A 21,507-nucleotide genomic window follows, 5' to 3' on the forward strand; every position below is an offset into this window, starting at 1 on the left:
CCTTACCAGCTACTGGTAGGGGTTTTTTCTTATATATCAAACTATATACATGATAATATGAAATGCATATTTCATATGCATTTAAAAACAGGACTAGACCTATGTATAATAAAAAGAATGCAGAAACAATAAAATGGTCATATTCCAGTGCTGGAACAATAAATGGTTTGTTACTTGTTTATACTTTCCAGTACATTTTTTAAAAATAGTAAGCATTTTTTTAATGGTTCTGAAGAACCTAGGGACAGGACAGGAATAAAGACACAGATGTAGAGAATGGACTTGAGGACACGGTGAGGAGGAAGGGTAAGCTGAGACAAAGTGAGAGAGTGGCATGGACATATAGACACTACCAAACGTAAAATAGATAGCTAGTGGGAAGCAGCTGCATAGCACAGGGAGATCAGCTCGGTGGTTTGTGACCACCTAGAGGGGTGGGATAGGGAGAGTTGGAGGGAGATACAAGAGGGAGGGAATATGAGGATATATGTCTATGTATAGCTGATTCCCTTTTATGCAGCAGAAACTAACACACCATTGTAAAGCAATTATACTCCAATAAAGATGTTAAAAAAATAAATCTTAAATCATGGTTAAAAAAAATAAAAAGTAAGCATTTTTTACTCATAGAATGAAAAAGACTCTTGACTCTTCTTACATTAATCTTTAACTCCAACTTTGGAATTATTATTCTATTTTTGAGTGAGTGCTTCAGACAGCTTGTATTTTAATAGCTTCAGATTCTTTCACAATATTAAGAAGTTCTATATATACACACACACACACATACGCATATACATACACACATACCCATACTTCTCTCCAAATGCTCCACCCAGTGTGCAAGTTTGCCGACTTTAGAGACTTGCCTGGTTACAGGTTCTCTAGGACATATTCATTTTAGCATAATTGTAAGGTCCTTACCAGCTACTGGTCGAGGTTTTTTACTAAGACATCTGGGGCTGTCATCAGGATTCCCATCATCCCCTCGGAAAACCCATGCTGCTGAGTGGAAATTCTCTGTGTAGAATCCTTTTGCTTCAATACCAACTCGAAAGCCAAGATCCACAGAACAGCCATCTTCTGAGGTGACTGAGGAGCAGAAAAGGTGATAACATGAATTATGGTCTGGGAAGAAAGGTGTGCACATGCTGATGGCCAAGGTAAGAAAGCTCCCGAATGTGTGCAGGGGCGAAGTCTGTACTAAAGGCAGTGTCATCCTGGAAAACAAGTAGCTCAGGTTTTTAGACAATTCTCTTGGGAAGAACTTGTATAGTCCTAAAATATCATAAATAAAGTAGGCATTGCTTGAGGGCCTATTCTTTGGGAGTCAGTGTACTAAAGACAGCACTACAAATCCTTTTGCTGAGAAGTATGTTTTTGAGACTTATGTATTAGTATCTAGGGGTCAAGAGGAAGCCACATAAGACTGAGAATTAGCTTTAGAATCCTTTTCAAAATTCCAGGCACAGGGGAAAAAAAAATCACTATTGCTTCTCTGTGCTTCAAAGAAGGTGCTGCAAAAACATACATTTCTAGAAAACTCTTTGTGCTCTTACATGTAGAATGAAGCATATACGGAGGCAAGTAAAGTTTCATCTGACAGTTTCAGTCATAGCAGTTTACAGTTTTCTGTGTATTTGGGAGTTTCTTGCATTGTATAGAAGGCTATGCCAGTTAAGGAAATGAGAGTGCATTTCTATTTTATCTTCCAAGTATTTCTTTGTGGTCCTGTTTGAAACCCGAATAAAGTCATGCCCCAAGCCTTTCAGTCTTTCAAGGATACAAAATTGAGAAGCACTATTTTATAACCAAAACATACTTTCAAGAAAAACACAGGTCCTTTACTTACATTTCTTAATGATCATGAAGGGAGTAGGGTTTGAAGATCACAGAATGATTCAGCAACAACAAAACACTTCTCTTTTAATGTCTTCTCACATACTATAGTTGCTCCCATGTGTTTATCTTAAAAATTATAGGTAAAACCTTTTACTTACTCCCCTCACCATGTCCAGCAGTAATCAGCTGGACTTTTGCTGAAGGTCAGTTATATAAACCCCAGAAAGAAAGGTTCTTTTGCTGTCACTGATTTTCTCTGGAGACTCATTCCTAATGGTTCTTGCCCTTGGCCCTACATTTCCACCTCTGCTCTCCTAGTACTGGACTGAAGGGTGTAAATGTTAGTTGTCCTGATACATAGATAAATGCAACAATAAGTTTCTAGCTCAAATATTTGTTTAACTTGTGTGGAAATGGTCAGGGGTGGCATACTGACAAAGCATGCTACAGCATGGTCTCTTGCAGACAGTCAAGAGCAAACCCCAGGACTTCCCTGGTGGCGCAGTGGTTAAGGATCCACCTGCCAATGCAGGGGACATGGGTTCAATCCCTGGCCTGGGAAGATCCCACATGCCGCGGAGCAACTAAGCCCGTGAGCCACAACTACTGAGCCTACGCTCTAGAGACCACGAGCCACAACTACTGAAGCCCGTGCTCCTAGAGCCTGTGCTCCTCAACAAGAGAAGCCACCGTAATGAGAAGCCTGCGCACCGCAGTGAAGAGTAACCCCACTCGCTGCAACTAGAGAAAACCCGCGTGCAGCAACAAAGACCCAACACAGCCAAAAATAAATAAATAAATAAATAAAATTAAAAAACAAAAAACAAAAAAACCAAATGTTTTTAATGCTTGTTCTTTTTTTTTTTTTTGCGGTACGCGGGCCTCTCACCGTTGTGGCCCCTCCCGTTGCGAACGGAGCACAGGCTCCAGACACGCAGGCTCAGCGGCAATGGCTCACGAGCCCAGGCGCTCCGCGGCACGTGGGATCCTCCCGGACCGAGGCACGAACCCGCGTCTCCTGCATCGGCAGGCGGACTCTCAACCACTGTGCCACCAGGGAAGCCCAATGCTTTTTCTTATAGTTTTTATTTTATATACCAAATACAAGTTCATTAATCACTTAAATGGTTTTAGATATATTTATTCATTTATTACTCACGTATTGAGTTGAGTTAATTTAAAATAATTGTTCCTCTGTCATGAGCAAGGTACAATTTTAGGCATAATGGGGATAGAAAGATGAGTAAGATATAGGACTCAAGAGTTCAGAGTAAGGAGAGTAATTGTGGCTATAGGGAAGGGAAGGATTAAAGGAAGGAGGAGTGGGCAAAATTTCTACAGGATGATGGGGTTATGGATTGGTAGATAAACAGGATATGGACAGGTGACCCACAGTAGGGAAGTAGGTAGTGGAAAGATAGACCATGTTGATTGAATAAATATAATTTTGGTGTGTGAAAATAAAGGGGATGTTATATAGTAATATTATGTAATGATAAAGTTGAAATGTAAATGATATGAGAATGTTATGGGACATCTTGTTTATTGAAATAAAAGTGATAACTTTCTAATAGAATACTTTAACTCAGGATATAGAACACCTTCCACATATCATATTTCAAAATTCCTTAAGTATGTTTGCACTCATTTTTTGAATAAATCTGAGTGTGACATTTGACTTTAAATGGTAGGAAGAGTAAACCAAAAAATTATAATAATTCGATGACCTATCTTTCTGAGCTTTAAGCCTAAATCAAAGCTGCTTCCTACATACTTGCTAAAGTTACAGAAGCCCTAAAGGCTTTTAAAGTGTCAGCCATTATTTGATTTATTTCCTGTATCCTTGGCCTTAAATATTCAGTTATACTTTAATATTTATGAATATAACATATGTCGATTCCTGGGCAAGGATTTATCTTTATTTTTTTTTTTCTGAGCAGGAGCTGTCCATGTTGGACAGGTAATCATCCCCCTATCATGTAAAGTTCTGAGGTGGGCCTTTAAATTATAATCATCTTTGTTTTTGTCAGCCTGCGTGAGACTGTTAAAACATCTCACTTACTTATAAACAGATTTGATTATATGGATGAGCAGTTCTCTGTTCATTCAGTTACCGGGACAGAGCTAATCAACATATTCTTACATAAACTGAAACATAAAATTTGTGTTAAAATCCAGTGAAGCAGCACACCACACACCTGCTGCAGCTTTGAGCTGCTAGATTTCTCAACTGCCCTTTTGGAACTTTGAGCCAAAGAGAAAACAAGTCCAAATGTTTCTGTCACCAAGATTTGGTCATCGAAATTTGGCTTGCTAGATGAGCCTTTTAATAAATGAAACTTTAAAACAGAATGAGCTCTTTTTTAAAATTAAAAAAAAATTTTTACAGTAGGTCCTTGTTGGTTATTTCTTTTAAATATAGCAGTGTGTACATGACATGTACACAGAATGAGCTCTTAAAGAGGCTCAGTATGACAGAAATTGCATGTGCACTTCTTTGCTCTTGAAAACTTTAAATACTTCCTTTTTGGGACTTGAGAATCAAAAAGATAAAATACTCAGCTCACTTTCAGGTGTCTTTAGACATTCTCATATCTCTTTCATTCTACTGTATTACTTGACGGTAAGAAAAAAGTGGTATCTAATGAAGTGAGACCCTGTTTGGACATTTCCAGAGAGAGACCACGTCAGATATGAATGATCCAACCAGAGGCAGTGAGCTGTATTGTTCAAGAGGGTGGATTCCTGATCAGAAGGTCTGGTTTGAAACCCAGCTCCACCACTATTTATAGCAAAGTGACATTGGGCAAGTCACTTATTCTCTCCATGATGCAGATTCCCCACTTGGTAAAGTCAGGATGAAAGTACAGCACTTAACTAATTTATATTGTAAAGACTGACATAGCAAGCACAATGTAATTGTTAGCTCTTATTATTAGAAATGGAAGTTCTTTTATTGTGTAAATACAGTTCCATAAAAATTCTTATTGCTGAATGAAATAAGGGAAATGCTATCAAGTATCCTCACACAATTAGACCCAAATTCTTGCCACATCTGTTTGTAATACAGGAACCATTCAAGATTATAAATATCAGAGCTCCATTTTGTGGACCCTTCTGACTTCCGTTTACAGCCTTCAAGTTATTTACCTGGTGTACCTTAGTCAGCATTCCCCACAGCCTAGATGGATTGATCAACTGTGTCCACAGACATAAATATGTCAGTCCTAATGTCTTTTCCAGTTATTATGTAGGAAGTCAGAGTTGAGTGAGATTAACAGACTGAGAAACACCAGCTGTAATGATGCTCGATAAAGCTGTCAGATTTGAATTCATGGATTAGTAGCATATCCTGACTCTATAAATGAGATAAAATTTAAACCATACATTAAACAATACTAGTTCCAGCAGCTCTTAGTGAATTGCAGTCTCTACTGAAAAGTTTCTGAGGAAATACAATATGCCTTCTGAGTGTCTTTGCCTTGGATAAACTGAAAAATAAAATGGCAGTTCAATTCCCTCATGTCTAATCTGAAACAAATTGTTAGTATAAGTTTTCATTCAAAACACAATTCACCCCAAAGGAAACAATCATTGTTTTAATTAAAATGACTATGTTATTTTGGCTTGAATTTGAATTTGTGTAAGTTATACAGCTGATTCCTATGTTGTTTCAAGTGGGTACCGGTAAATGTTTAACAAGTGACTCTCCAAAAGAGATAAAAAACAAGCCCTGATTTGTAGTGTTTGCCAGTTTCCATTGAACAGATACTCCCATCATGGCCAATTTCAAGCTACCAAACTGATGTTACTGAATTGCAGTGTTAAGGGAAAAAAAGTGCACAGTTGGCTATCGTGAACCACTGTGAGTTGATTCCAACACACCTGTAGTTGTTCCTTTTTCTGCAGAGCAGACATGAACATGAAAGAGCATTGGTAGTAGAGAATTTGTCCATAAAACAAAGGATTTCAAGTTGTTTGCTGTGGAGTACGAAATAGAAGCTCTTTTATGTAAGGGACTTGAGCATCCAGGACTTTGTTATCCTGGAAACAATCCCTTGTGGATTCAGAGGGCCAATTATATTGCTTTTGTGTGGGTATATTCTTTGGGGGACCTGGAAGAGTAGGGCCAATGGCAATTGTATCTGATTTACATGCATAACACAAGATTTATATTCTTAGGTGAAAAGGAAGAAAATTTTCAAAGACTGCAAGTTAATCAAACAAAAGGCCAAGGAAAACATGAATGACAGTTCAAGAATATTGCTGTCTAGGAAATCCAGTTTGGGGGAATCCACCTTAGTGAAATTTTGTCTGTGTATTTACCTTAAGACTAGGGAAGATTCGAGTACCCTGAGAACCAAACCTCTATTTTTTTTTATTTTATTATTTTTTTTTTTTGCGTTACGTGGGCCTCTCACTGTTGTGGCCTCTTCCATTGTGGAGCACAGGCTCCGGACGCGCAGGCTCAGCGGCCATGGCTCACGGGCCCAGCCGCTCCGTGGCATGTGGGATCTTCCCAGACCGGGGCACGAACCCATGTCCCCTGCATCGGCAGGCGGACTCTCAACCACTGCGCCACCAGGGAAACCCCAAAACCTCTATTCTTTATTACAGCTTGGACACTGAGGACCAAAACCACCTACTCCCACACATCTTACTGTCTAAATTACATGACCTTATTTCACATTATCAACACATTTTACACTCCAGAAGACTCTTGACCAGGCAAATACCTTTATCGTTCGTTACAGGAACTTCTGTCCGCACCATCAAGTCTTCAACAGAATGCACCAATAGATAGTTTATTACCTTAGTCTCTTTGGAACACTCAAAATCCTCACCTTGCCATTTCCCTAAGTCCTAATCTTTTAAATCACGATCCTTACCCGTTTCCAATCAAGCTCTCACATTGAAAGACCTGAGTTAAATCAAATTTCTGATTCTCTGTAAGATCGGACTTTGCCTTTCCCCCTCTGAGGCACTACCAAACCTCTGTCAAGGGGGTATATCCTCCCTTATCTCTGTAAGCAATGGACAGCTCTCTCTTATCAATATGTAATGTAGGTGATATTTGATCATTGCTATAATGTGAGAACAGAGCACTGGTATGTCATAAGGTTGTGGCATGAAATAGGTGACACACTCAAATGAGTAATTTGAGGAAAGTTTAATAAAAACACTATCTACAAACTGTGGACAGAACTTAAGGAAATCAGGTGTGATAGACCAGTCCATCTAAGACTAAAACAGTAAGGGGGGAAGCAGGTACCAGCTACCAGACCCCAGAGCCATAGAAGGCAGTGTGGAGAGGACTGCTTTATAGGAGTGTGACTTTAAGGACACAAGCAGCGTTTGGTACACCACAGGGAGAGATCTGGGGCAATAATACCAGAATCTCACTCTCCCTCCAGGCTTCTGCTGATCTTCCCTACTGGCCAAACCCATAGGAAGCCAGGGGGCAAATACACTCCTTGATATAGTCCATAGTGGTGAGTCTCCTGGGGCAGACAGTAAGGTGGAGAAGGGTGGCAAAGGAAGCTAGAGGGGCAAATGGAAGCTATTCGCAGACATGGATTCAAGGTAGTGGAGTAAGCACAGACCCTGTATCCCATTTTTTTTTTTTTTTCTTTCTCTCTGGCGGTACGCGGGCCTCTCACCGTTGCGGCCCCTCCCGTTGAGGAGCACAGGCTCCGGACGCGCAGGCTCAGCGGCCATGGCTCACGGGCCCAGCCGCTCCGCGGCACGTGGGATTCTCCCGGACCGGGCCACAAACCCGTGTCCCCTGCATCGGCAGGCGGACTCTCAACCACCGTGCCATCAAGGAAGCCCCCTATATCCCATTTTGATAGGAATGCTAGAAAACATGTTTTTGGATAGGTCCTAATTCCCACAAGATCTTTTATTTTATGAACACTATGATAAATTCAATTGCACTTATGTAGAAACAGGGGTTGCAGCTGAAGTTTTCTGCATAATGGAGAGAGGTATTTCAAAGTCCACAGGAAAATTAGGAAGGAAATAGAGAATGTGTGTGTGCCTATAGTGTAGTAACTGTTTTAAGATCTATAGATATGTTTGGAAGAAAGAAGGGAATTCTCAGTACTAGCTAATAACTGGGAAAAAACTGAAATCCAGAATCAAACTATAAGCCATGGAATGAAATCACAGCAGAGGATATATGTGAGAGGTGTTGTTTTTTTGTTTTGTTTTCCTGTTGAAATATATTTGACATATAACACTGTGTAAATTTCAGGTGTACACATATTAATTTGATACATTTATACATTACGATTGCCATTGTAGTGACAATTAGCACCTCTAGCACATTAACATAATGATCCTTTCTTTTTAGTGGTTGGAATAATTAAGTTCTAGTCTCCGAGCAAATTTGATGATTATAATGCAATATTATTATCTATATTCACTATACTGTGCATTTTACCTCTAAGATTTATTTACTACTCTTTGCAAGTTGGTACACTTAAACAACATCTATCCTACCAACTAGAGGGATTAGACACTGATCAAGAGACAAGAACAAAACTCTCAGGACAAAATGGAACATTTACATTGTATTCTTCACTGTTCACATGAATGTAAGAACACCGTGGTGGGATAATACAGTAGTGTTTAATTATTTAAATTACTTATAATCTTGCCACACATTTATAGCTACATTCAATCTTTAAGCTGTGCCAGCTGTCTAACTCACTCTGGGTAAGTTATACCACTGTCTTCCTGAACTGTACTTGGGTCATTCCGGGAGCTTGTCCATAGGACATAACCTAGGACACTCACACGCTCACTATTGTCTCTATCATAGAGACACCGTTCTCTGCGTCACAACTCTTTTGGGTTCCTGGACCTAATTCCAACATATGTGTGTGCGTGGGGGGGCGGTGGTTTCCCCACATCAAGCAATTCTTAGAAACCGCATGGGTGTACTACAGTTCAACTCAATTCTGACACTACCTACCAAATACAAAGGTTAAGCGTTCAGTCTTAAAAGACTACCTCCCCCACCCCTCCACCCCCCACTTTAGCTGCCAATCTCAAATCCAGCTTGTTACCTGTACTTCTGACCCACCAGCTGGGTTCCAACGACCTCCATGTTAATTAATATTTTAGAGCAGCTCACATAACTCCGAGAAGCATTTTACTTACTAGATCACCAGTTTATTATTAAAGGATACTCAACTCAGGAAGAGCCAGATGGATGACATGCATAGGGCAAAGTATGGTATGGAAAGGAAATGGTATGGAGTTCCATGCCCTCTCCAGTTGTGCCACTCCCCCAAATCTCCGCATGTTTACCAACCCAGGAGCTCTCTGAACCCCATCCTTTCAAGATTTTTGCAGAGGCTTCATTACATAGGCATGATTGATTAAATCTTTAGCCGTTGGCAATTGTTTCAACGTCCAGGCCTTCTCGCTCTCCAGATTGGGGCTGGGAAGATGGAGGTGAGGCTAAAAATTCCAACCCTCTAATCATGTGGTTGGTTCCCTTGGCAACCAGCCCCACCCTGGGTTACCTAGAGGCTGGATCCCTGGTTGGGGAACTAAGATCCCACATGCCATGCAGTGTGGCCAAAATAAATTAAAAAGAAAAATGTTTTAATGTGGTATTCATTAGTGGCCCCCCTCCAATTTTTAAACCCGTATTTCCTTCAGTTAAATATCCTCATTGATGACTTATTTACTTTCCTTTCTTAGTTTGCCATTGATTGTGGGACTGAGATGTAGGGATTCAGAAGAGGCCTCCCCAAGATGCGCCAATTCGGCATGTGGATTTCTTTCAGCTAAAGGCAGTGGAACCCTCTGAGCTCAAGAGAATACTGCCCCTCCCTTAACTACCTAGAAGAAATTAAACTGGGGATTTTTCCCAGAGAAAAAGCTATTGCCAGAGATAAGTTTTATCTAAGTGGCCCCCTCTTTATGGCAGGGCAAACATCTAATTACCAAACCTCTGCTCTTCTTATCATCCCATGAATGACCCTCCTGTCCTTGAAAGCCCCAGGCACCTATCCCATTTCTTAGCTCAGGTTGGCATATATACCTCATTTTATATTTCCACCTTTTTTTTTTAAGTTTTTTGGCCGCACTGAGAGGCATGCGGTTCTTAGTTCCCTGACCAGGGATCAAACCCACACCCCCTACATTGGAAGGGTGGAGTCTTAACCACTGGACCACCAGGGAAGTCTCTTACATTTCTGTCTTTGAATCTCTCAAAGAGATTCAAAGACATCTCTGACCCCCAAGTATGTGTGGTCTCTGACCCTCTCATGTGTGTGGGGTTCCCACACCTATGAAATTAAGTTTGATTTTCTCCTGTTAATTTGTCTCATGTCAATTTAATTCTTACGCCAGCCAAAATAACATAGAAGGGTTGAGGAAGGTCTTTTTCCTCCTTGACAGAAGTATGATGCTGATTTAATAACATCTTTTCAATAGCAAGAGAAAAAGCGCTATCTCACTAAAGTACACATCTACTTAAAGGCACTTTCTCATTTCAGAAATGTTAAAACAAGAAAAAAAATTGTTTCTTATCAAACATATTAATCTTTTTGCACTACAGGTATTTTTGTAAGCCAACTCAAATTCTTTGAAATAGGACACACATTTCATTCAGTAAAGAACCCTATATTTAGTTATTTCAGTTTCTGAAGAGAACAGTAGACTTAGTAGGCAGTTGTGTGTTTTGAAGGAGGTAATTTACCAAGTTTGGATTCCTTAGTGTGTAATAAAGAGTTGATTATTCTAAAAATATCTTTCATATGAAAGCACATAATTACCACATTGCCATGGTCAAGCAACAGGGTTTATATTCTGAAGATAAGAGGGAGGGGATCTGGTTAAGCTTCAGTAGGTTGTTGCCTTTGCTCTCGTTTTGGAAAAGAAGGAATTCGTCTACTCACTGGATCCTTCAGTGATGTTGCTGGCAAACGAACTTCTTCCAGCTGAGCTGCATCTTTTACCATCTCTGAATTGCTCCCTCCTTCTGGCCCACTGGTCTACTGCTTCTTCCTGTGAACCATCACTGGCCCTTGTACCTTTTGGTGCCATTTCCTGGGATAACTTTTGGTGGCTGTTTATTTCCAAATTCCAATCTAGATTAAACCACATTAAGTAAGAAAGTGAGACAGCATTTCAAGATAGAACTTCAAATATTCCAGTCTTTGAAACAGAATCACAGAACACTAGAACTAGAATGATTCCATTCAACTCCCTCATGATTCACTTTCTAAATTTGTATTACTCACAAAGAAGAAGAAAAGAAGGAGAAGAAGAAGAAGGAGAAGGAGAAGGAGGAGGGGGAGGGGGAGGGGGAGGGGGGAGAATAAGAAGAAAGAGCTGTATAGATTGAAAATAGACATATAGGAAAGGGGGGAATCACCATGCATTTCCTCAGTTGGATTCAATTCAGTAGCTATTCCTTGGGCACCAGAAGTATGCCTGATACATTGTATTAGTCTATTAGTTGTTTTGGAGGACCACAGTGCAGATAAATTGTTAGTTATGTCCACTGAAAGTTCAATAAGACAAGATATGATTACCTGAATTAGTTAAATTACAGTCTTTGAGAACAAGTTTACTATTGAACTCAAGTCCTTTATGGTTTGACCTCTAATCATCACAAGACTACAAATTTCATGATACTTTTCTTGCTGCATGTGTTGGCTCAAAATGAAGAAAAGGAAAAAAAAAAGCCAAATTACATGAAGGCTTTGATAATTTTATATTTGAATAAATAACAACTTGAAATACTTTATATACTTCCAAACTGCTGGTTTCTGTCATCACAAGCTATGAGGCTGTATATTAGAAGTAAGAAAATTTCAGATAAACTAATTGCAATACAAGCGAACTTTAAGAAAATAATTGTCAAGGTGAAAAAAATAAAACCTCAAACAGCAGAGTACGTAATACCTAGAAAATAATTTAATAGGCTAGAATTGCTTAGGAGTTTTCTTGCTTTCACTTTTTGATACTATACAAAATGGAAGCAACATCAATTAAAAAGAAACCAGATTTTAACCTTTATTTTTATTCTATTCCCAAGAGCAAATGAATTTTTAAAATTTGGTCTTTGTAAATTAAAAACGAATTTATCAGTGTCAAAATTTGTTCTCAGAACTATTTGAATAATAAATGGGATATATCCATGAATAAATTATCTTCTTTATTTTTATAGATAGTTATTACTAATCCATTTACCTAACAATTTAAACTTCACTTGGCAGGGCCAAAGACATGGGAAGGGAGGAATCATTATTCAATTCCTCTTATTTTCCATAATTTTGATGTTGACTCCTACCTCCTCTCTAGGGCTTAAGAGGGTGACAGAAAAATGACATTCATTCTATAATATTTACTGTTCCTTTCTATACTAATATGTAGGTATGTATGTGTGTGTGTGTGTGTGTGTGTGTATATATATATATATATATATGTATATATAAACTAATTTCTACTGTGCTGGTTACTAGGACTACAGATATGAACAAGATGACTTTTTTGCCCTCTGGAATTTTACAGAGTGGTGAAACTTTTAAAAATGCTACAGAGCTGGCCTCTAACCATTTTCTTCAATGCTCACTCTAGTTCCACTATTTGTTGAGATTGGGAGTCCAGGCTGACTCTGAAGGCACCCATGAGAAGGAGAATTATCTAATGTCAAATTTTTACATTTAAAGCAATTCTTTTCTGAAATTGCTGGGGAAAAAAAGAAGTCTTATGAATCTAGGAAAGTGTGTGTAATGGAAATATGATTCTGTGACATTGTGAGAAAAGTTTTCCTTTAGAATATTAAATACTGAAATGAGGAGAATATGTGCCCTACAGTATGTTTTAAAGTGTGATTTAAGAACCACTGTAATGTGCACTGAGAGCAAAGCATCACTCCCATTGTCCTGCTTGGTATTTGTAGAATCTCAGGTTTGCAAAAATATACAAGGTAATTTTGCCCAACCACCCTCTATATGCTTAAAACAGTTCTACAGGATTTCTACCAAGGAGTCATTCAATCTAAGCTCGAACACTTCCCAGACTCAAATTTACTACCTGAATCAGCATAATCCTTGAATACTTCAAGCTGATAGAGAGTTTTTACATGGTGAATTTAACCTATGTCTCGGTAACCTTTGTTCACATGTAAGCCTCTCCCTCATTCCATGACGACCCAATAGAGGTTTATTGAGCCTTTCTAGGAATCCGACAATTTGCTTGGTGCTGAAATAAAGACACTCAAGGATCTTGAAGGACTCTGTTAAAATACATACTGTCCCTTTGTAGGGACAGTATGTTAATACATCAAAAAACACACTAATGTTTTATCAAACGTGAGTATGAAAGTAGAAAGCTACCACCATGAAAGCCAGAAGGAGGCCTGGGAAATGAGTTATAGACCAAGGAGAGGAAGATGCAGATCTGGGTGGAGCCCTGCTGGAAGAAAGCTGGGGCATTGCATCTGGACCCTGGACCCTGGACTTGCTCATCTACTGAGAAACACTGAACTGGCTGTAAGTGTGGAAAGTTTCCAATTTCGTAAGAAGTCAGCTTGTTGGAACTTATCCCAAGAGTTGTATTCTTCTATAAGAAAAAGAATAACTGTTTTACGTATCTTTTTATCCCTAGTGTTTGGTGTAGATCTTAGGACTACGAACTTTGTCAGAGCTACAATCCTGTGCACCTTTTGCCTTGGTGTGGGCTTTCAGAATCACTCCTTCCTTAGGGGCACAGGGAAATAAAATATCTCACACATTACATGTAAGTTTTGTATCATGTTACATATACAGGGCTGTTTAATTGTAAATATTTCTCTGCCATGTAAAGTATCATTTAATCCTTCTCATTATCTGTCATTCTCTCAGAGTAGCCTAGGTTTGATTTCCTCATTAAAATGTTTTACCACAGAGAATTTCTGGTCCTTTGGCAGAGGTCTTAAAGATACATTTCAGGCAATTTACAGCGGAAGAACTGAGGCCCTGATAAACCTCTTTACCTAAGAATGTGCAGACCAGAACCCAGAATTTAGTCTCAAGAGGTTCAGACTGGTATGCTTTCCTTTATACCACTGGCTCTTTAACTCTTGTCACATGCCAATCCCTACCACCTCTGGTTTATCTAGTTCAGAGGTGGTAGATTGTTTAGCCTGTACTGTGTCTTAAATGTCATATAATCTAGACATTCATACAGATAAAACTGCCACATCTCCAGCACGCTTGAAAAACTAGAAGGCCTGTCTATACAGGCAGGGCCTGAATTCTCATTCCCTCAGGACAGCGTTCCCTCTAGTCCACCAACACTCCATTATGTCTCACATGCAGCCTGCTTTACTCATTTATATTACCTGCCTGGCCCCTCTAGACTGTGACCTCTAATCTAGTTAATTCCTAAAAGGAAGGAACTACATAAGTACAGCACTCATGTCATAGATTCTTAATCTGAGGTACGTGGAGAGACTTTGAGAACTTGGAGGATCCCTCTGCAAATAGAGGCATACTTTTGTGCCTATATTCAATATAAAATTTCTGGAGAAACAGTACAAAGATGCCCAAGCTCTTCAAAGCAATCTGTACCCTGAAAAATGACAAAATCCTAGCCTGAGGTATCAATAGTATAATAACAATGGTATTGAATAAAGTATAAAAAAACTCATAGCTCTAGGAGAATAAAATCCATGCAAATATTTATAGATTCAAATATCTTCTAATATAAACATTTTGATTTCTGAACTGTTTTCCTGTTTTTTTGTTTTTGTTTGTGAACATAGAGTTTTCCACAAAGTAACCTGATATAACTTCCCTGAACTCATTCTTTCATTCAACAAATATTCATTGAGTGCCTACTCTACAGGCAGGCACTGTTCAGGTGCTCTGAATACAGCAGTGATTAAAACAGAAAAAATACATGCCCTCACGACTACATTCTAGTGGGAGAAGACAGAATAAATAAACTAGTAAAATATACAGCACATTAGCAGGTGAAGACGTTATGTGTACAAGTAATTCATGGAAAAGGAATATATATTCCTTTTCCATGAATTACTTGTACACATAACTTCTGGAATGGACAGAGCTCAGTTTGCAATTTTAAATTGAGTGGCCTGAGAAGGCCTCACTGAAATGGTACCACGTGAGCAAAAATCTGAAGGCGGAGTGTGAACCATGTGGACATTTGTGGGAAGAGCAGTCCAGGTAGTGGGAGTAGCCCAAGCAAAGGACTGATGTGGGCTCTTGCTTGGCAGGTTCCAGCAACTCAAGGAAGTCAATGTGGTAGGAACAGAGTGATCTGGGGGAAGAGGACTAAAGGGGCAAGGGAGAGAGTTGTAGGAACAGCCATTTGATGAAACACAGTAACAGGGAATCGGTCACTGGAATTGTTCACCAAATGGGACAGTTTCAAAGTCTAATGAAGTATAATACCAGCTTTGGGAAGATTCTGACTTGAATTATTGATTTTCTTAAGGAAATATGCCTTGCTGGGAGAGGCAGTCCAGGGGGGAGCATGTCCACGGGGGAAGAGTCAGCCTGGGAGGGATATTCATCCAGGTGAGAACACACCTGCTCTGGAAGACACAGTGCTCTTATTGCAGGTCTGCCTCTTGCAGACTTAAATAATTATGGACTGAAGCAAATGTAAGGATTACTGCCGTTGATCCTGGTATCTAGGGGTATGTTGGAACTGGGAAGAAGTCACTATGACTGATGGATCTTTGCCTTAGGGTGTTCATATTAAGCAGGTGACTGCATAGGTTTTGTGTTGTTTTAGGGCATTTAATTCTCTATGAAGTAAATTTCATATTTCATGCCAATACTTCTGTGCTTCTGTGTTTTATTTCTACTTCTAAATTTTATTCTATTAAAAAATTAGGGATAGAATAACAACAAAGAAAAGGTAGCTTCTTGACTAAATTTCATCATTCCAGATATCATCTGTGGACCCATTAGGAATGTTACTGGCAGTTTGGAAGGAAGTTTTTACTTGTTCAAGGTGTATTTTAATATACAATGTAGAATAATGCTAACCTTAAATATAAAATATTTGGGGCTTATTGAAGAAAAACAAGAAGGGCCTTCTACGAAATGCCCCAAATGATATAATGTGGATTGTAGATTGAAAGCAGACAGGCAGTATTATGTACTTAGGAAGGAGCTTCTATCCTACCCCTCTCCAGGTCTGGAGAGCTTCTGGGTTCTATCAATGGTTTGAGAAGGGCCAACAAATCCACAAGGGAGGTCAGAGGTCTGCTTGAGGTCAGAGTCCCCATGGACGGATCAATCAGGATTAGCCATGGCTGTTTCTGTTTTTTGTCCTTTGCTTTAATTACTATTCCACATGGCCTCCTGAAACGTGTATGCCATGCTTCTGCAACAACACAGCAAGGTTTAAAAACACACTTTTTCACAGACATATTCTTCCTATTCTTCTGAACATGCTTAGCTTGCAAGAAGGAAAGAAATGGCAGATTATTTAAGAGTGGCAAAAGGCTAACGTTTCCTACAAAATTGATTTGGCAATACATCAACCTTTTAAAGAGAAATTGATTTTTTTTTTTTTACTTTATATTACACTGCAGCCTTGGTGATTTTGTTATGCACTATTTATGGGTGGGGTAGGTGATAATGGAAAGAAGCAGGCTGATATATGCTTGCCCGTATTCATCTAACTCTAAAATACTCAATATATCTTCAGCAATAAAGAAAAAAACCCAAGCAATAAAAAAGACTTCCCAAAGCTCAAACATGTAAAAATAATGAAAGTTAAAGATTCTGTATAGTCCATTGTACCTTTCAAAGCTTTCTGCTTCTGAGAGGAGAACAACATGTCTACTTGGTGATAGTAAGTTTCCTTTGGGTCATTTTTATTTTCTTCAGAATTTGTCTTTGTCGATACAATCCTTTGGCACTCTGCTGGCTCCTGTCTAAAACTGGTTAGTCCAAGGCTTTTTTCATCTTGATTACCATATTGGTCTGCATCACTGGTCAGTTTTTTCTCAGTAAGAAACAGATTATCTGTAGCACACACTGCACAGTTGAACTCAGCACTGTCTGGAAAATTCTTTTGAAAACAAACTTCATCATGAGTCTTGTTTGATAGGTCTTCAGAATCTCTGTAGCATGCATTCTTTACCACAGGCATAATTATCTGGAATTTGTCTTTTTCAACGTTTCCCAGAGAGCTGGGTGACTCTTTAGGCTTTTTCATTCCCATGGGATAATTAGAATAAACCACGCCTTCTTTATCACTTTGAATAATTAATCTCTGGACTAACTCATCAGTTATTAAGGTCGTAAGTGGTGCTTTTGTTTTGCAGAGGACTTCTGTGTCTGGATGACTTGCCTGGGACTCTGTCTGACCCCATTCTGCGGTGCTGTGGCTACTACTGTTGAGTGGGCTGCCCGCAGAGAGGCTGCCAGAGAATGCAGGGCTGAGAGTTGCACACTGTGTACTCTTCATTTCCAGTAGTTGCTGTACTTTTGTAGGAGAGTCACTATGTAAAGTGGTTTTGTTAAAGTCTCTGTCAGTTATATCAGTAAGCCCTTCCTCATAGTCTTTCAAAAATTCAGCACAGTGATTAAAGGAAAATGTATCCCCAGGGGTTTCTTTAGGTTCTGAGTATCTGGTGGCCCAGTGTGATGGCCTGAAAGAAGTGGAAGACTTCAGAGCATTTTGAATAGAAGGGAAAGATAAAGAATTTGGGTTCTCATAGCAATCTGCAGGTGGAATTTTGCTGCCTTTGCAATAAATGTTGGATGCCTTTTCTCCTACAAGCTGCACACTCAGAGAAGATGAAGAACAAAATTCAGAGTCTTTGCCATCTTGAACTGGAAAGATGTCAGTAATGGTACCTGGCAAATAATTTATTCCTTCTGTACTGCACTGTATATATGAGTCTGATGTGATATTTTCTGGTTTATCAAAGATGATTTTTCTCTCTCTATTCACGTCTTTGGGGTCCTCAAAAGGCATTTTACTTAAGCCTGTATTACTTAAACTTGTGGTCTTTAGGGTATCACGTGAAGTAGGAAGACAGTTTTTGAGAAGCGTCTCAGCCTCGGAAAAATGTTTCTTTTTGGGGGTATTCTTACTAATTATAAAGTTCTTCTGCTGAAAGATGGCAGATTCTACCTCACAGTCATCTAAGACTGAAGGTGGTGTGTCAGGCTTATTCTTCTTCTTCTCAGGACTTGAGCACAGAGAAACCACAATTGTACCAAAATTCTCCTCTTTCTGGACAGCACACACAACAGGAGGAGAGACATGAAAACAATCTGAACTCTGATGCTTGTTTTCAAGCTGCCACTTTTCAGGGTGCCTAATATTGGACTGTGCAAGAGACTTGGAACATTCTTTAGTTTTGTGATTGGAGGAAATGTTTCTGTATTTAGCTATTTTTCTACTTCTTTTAGGATGAGTTATATTTATTAATATATTCTGTTTCTTACTCATGTATTTAACTTTAATTCCTTTTCCTACAATGCTTACTTTCAGTGAGGGGCTCTCAGTTCTGACAATTTTTCCTTCAGATTTAGATGGTGCCTCAGGTTTTAGTTCTATTGATGTATTCTTGAATTTAGAATGGCAGCTTCTAGAAGTGTAGCATCTCTGAAAGTATCTGACAGAATAATGCTGGTGACATTTCGAACATCTCTTTTTTGTTGGAAACCATATTCCTGTTTTACAGAAAAATCTATTCTTGATTTCTACTTGTACATTGATAGCCCCATATTTCACTTCTGTAATAATTTTGCCTTTTGCTGGTTTAAAGGCTACTAATGTGTTTGGGAAATTCTGCAGTGTAATTTTTCCTGATAATGATTCTTCACAGTCATTAAACATGACCACTGGTAAGACTTTCTCTAGTTGATAAGAAATGGATGAAGGAGGATCATCATTTTCCTTCTCTCTAATTATTCTGCTGTCAGATGGAGGTTGTTTCTTATCTTTAGGGAGAAAAGGGGACTTCTGCTTTCTATTCATAGAAACGGATATATGCACATCTCCATTTTCCTTAGATTTCCCTAATGTCCCAGTCTGATGAAGCAAAGCTTCCGAGGTGTCTCCTTTGACTTCTTTTTCAAGACCTTTTATATTTTTTTGGCATGCTTGATTAGCAGGCTGAGGTTCACCTAAAGAAGAAGCAAAAAAAAAAGTTTTCTGTGTCCATTTAGAAAGCAGATGTTCCAAATTCTAGGATGAAATTCAATGCATATCCTTTGTACGTTTTTTGAGTAACATTTTTCATTTATTTCTAGTATGTCAAGATATTTTCTACAAAAATTCATTTCTAATATCTCATTTTAAATCAATAATCTTAGAATGCAGAATATCACCTAATTGTTTTAGGAAGTAAGAATCTAATTAAGTTTTACTCTAAAACAGAGACTTCTAAGACAGGTGAAATAAAAATTTCAGAGCAAATTTATGCAAATAAATTTTAAGAGACTTCTTGGTAAAGAGCAAGTTGCCATGGTCAGGTATTTGGCCCAAGAACTGCCACCTTGTGACTCTTACTCCTCGGCTTTATAATGTTAGAATATTTTGCTTGAGAAATTTGTGAACCTGAGCATGAGGTACTAGATCTTGTGTAAAAAACAGTAGACAAAATACGAAGATCTCAAATTATGTTTTAAACAACATCTGAAAGAGAGAATTTCAAAAGGAAAAGAAAGAAGAATGAGCAACAAATAAATAATGATGTCATGGAAATCTATCAACCAAGGGTCCACAAGGATACTTTTAATAAGTTGATTAAGCTAAAAATTGGAAAAGTATTACTTACAATTATTTTAAATATCCTTAACTTAAATATGATTTTATATAGCATATTTTTAATAAAAATACTTATATAAATACTTATATAAAGAGTAAATAAATAAATTCTCTTCAATCAGAAAAAGGAAAACATCCTATCAAAATTTAGCTAGAGGTGGCATGGAAGTAAGGGGTGCAGAAAAGTAACTGCTGTTTCAGAACCAAATAAAGATTCATACATTTAGGAATTATTACTTTCCAACTTGAGGAGAGAGATACAGACTTCTGATTTGACCTATAGGCTCTCAAGCATACTGAAGTGCCTTGGAGAGTCTAACCATTCCCATTTGTCTCTCTTCTAGTCTGAGGAAATGGCTTCTCTTACAACAAGTCCTGAAACGGTTTCCAGTGGGCCTGGTTACAGTCTGAGAACTGTCATGTGGAAGTTGTGGGAGAAGAGATGTGGAGACATGGCTCTCTAAAGCCCATTTACAGTGGTTGATAGACTGACAGCCTGCCTTCCAGAATTGTAGATTACAATTTATTCTTAAGATAACACCCTTCTGCCAAGAACAGTTCAGTTTACAGCCACTTTCAGTTTTATAATTTTACAGCTTATAGCCTCCTTCAATGGACTATACTACAATTTCTACAAGTAGGAAGATAGATTTGAGACAGTTACATAATAATACACTGATAACAGATTCTAAGAATAGGGGTTTTAATAGCCTTTGTTTGAATATGTAAATATTTATATTTAAGTTTTTATCACTCGTAATTCATATAACTATTAATGCAGAAGTATATACATAATGACAATTGACCAGATTTCTAAATCATTTTATAATATCTATATGCATTTATCTTCCTACTTTTATAGATATTCCTGTGACAAAGAACAAAATACATAAGCTAGGTAGTTCATTTTATATGTACTGATAAAACCAATGAATTGGACTTACATACTGTGGGATTCAAGATTTTCCATTTTTTATAGGCTTTTCTTCTTTTCTTCCTCATGTTGGGGAGCTGGGGGTCTTCAGCTTTCACTGTCCTTTGAAAGCATCAGATTTGAAATTATTTTCCACCCAGAATATAGGTTTAGTAAAATTACTAACAACTCATTTGCCAACTTGATAGCATAATATCATTCTTTGAATCATTTTATTATCATAATTATATTCTCCTTTCCTGTTTAATTCCACCCCAACTATTTAGTGCATTATTAATATACTATGTGAACACTCTAACATATATTCTTTTCATATGTGTAGACATTTAGGATGCAAGTTATAAAGTCATATTCTGTTTAATTGATCATTTTTATACTCCAATTTTCTTAGCCTAATAGAAATATCTAATTTTTTGTGTGAAGTTGGCCTTAATTCAATATCATCAAATTTCTAGCCCTAAATTAAGTGGGGTAGAGAGGTGGTTTGCCTTCATTACATGATCATCATATACACTATATGTAAATATTATAAGGTTTAGTATATACTATATATTCTTTGTAGAAGGATCAACTGTTTGTAGAAGATCAAATTAATTCTTTATCTTTATTGTGAAATAAAAGATTATTTTCCCTGCTGATATCTTAAATAATAGAAAGTATTGGGGAGATATCTAGGGGAAGGCAGCCTGCTAACTAACCAGGTGAGTACCTGCCTGTGCTTAGAGCTAAACCCATTTCAATTGCTTTACTTTTAGAGGATTAAACTGTCTGCAAAGATGCAAAGAGAAATAGCTATTTCTCACTGAAGCAGTTTGTTATGAGTGTATCTGGGCGGGCTGTGCCTTTGGACATCTCAGCTGAGAAGCTTATCTTTTATTTGTTTTACCTGTAACTCAAATTAAATGGGGCTGTTTTGTGGCCAGTTTTGGCAAAAATTTATTTAAATTCTTCTT

The 21,507-nt window shown here is 38.2% G+C and overlaps 1 protein-coding gene across 1 annotated transcript in view; it reads left to right on the forward strand.

The window, feature by feature from the left end:
• Positions 1-21,507, forward strand: part of MACIR (macrophage immunometabolism regulator) — a 322,019-nt gene that overhangs the window by 272,264 nt on the left and 28,248 nt on the right. The window lies entirely within an intron of this gene.

This window comes from Tursiops truncatus, chromosome 3, assembly GCF_011762595.2.
Source record: "Tursiops truncatus isolate mTurTru1 chromosome 3, mTurTru1.mat.Y, whole genome shotgun sequence".
NCBI lineage: Eukaryota > Metazoa > Chordata > Mammalia > Artiodactyla > Delphinidae > Tursiops > Tursiops truncatus.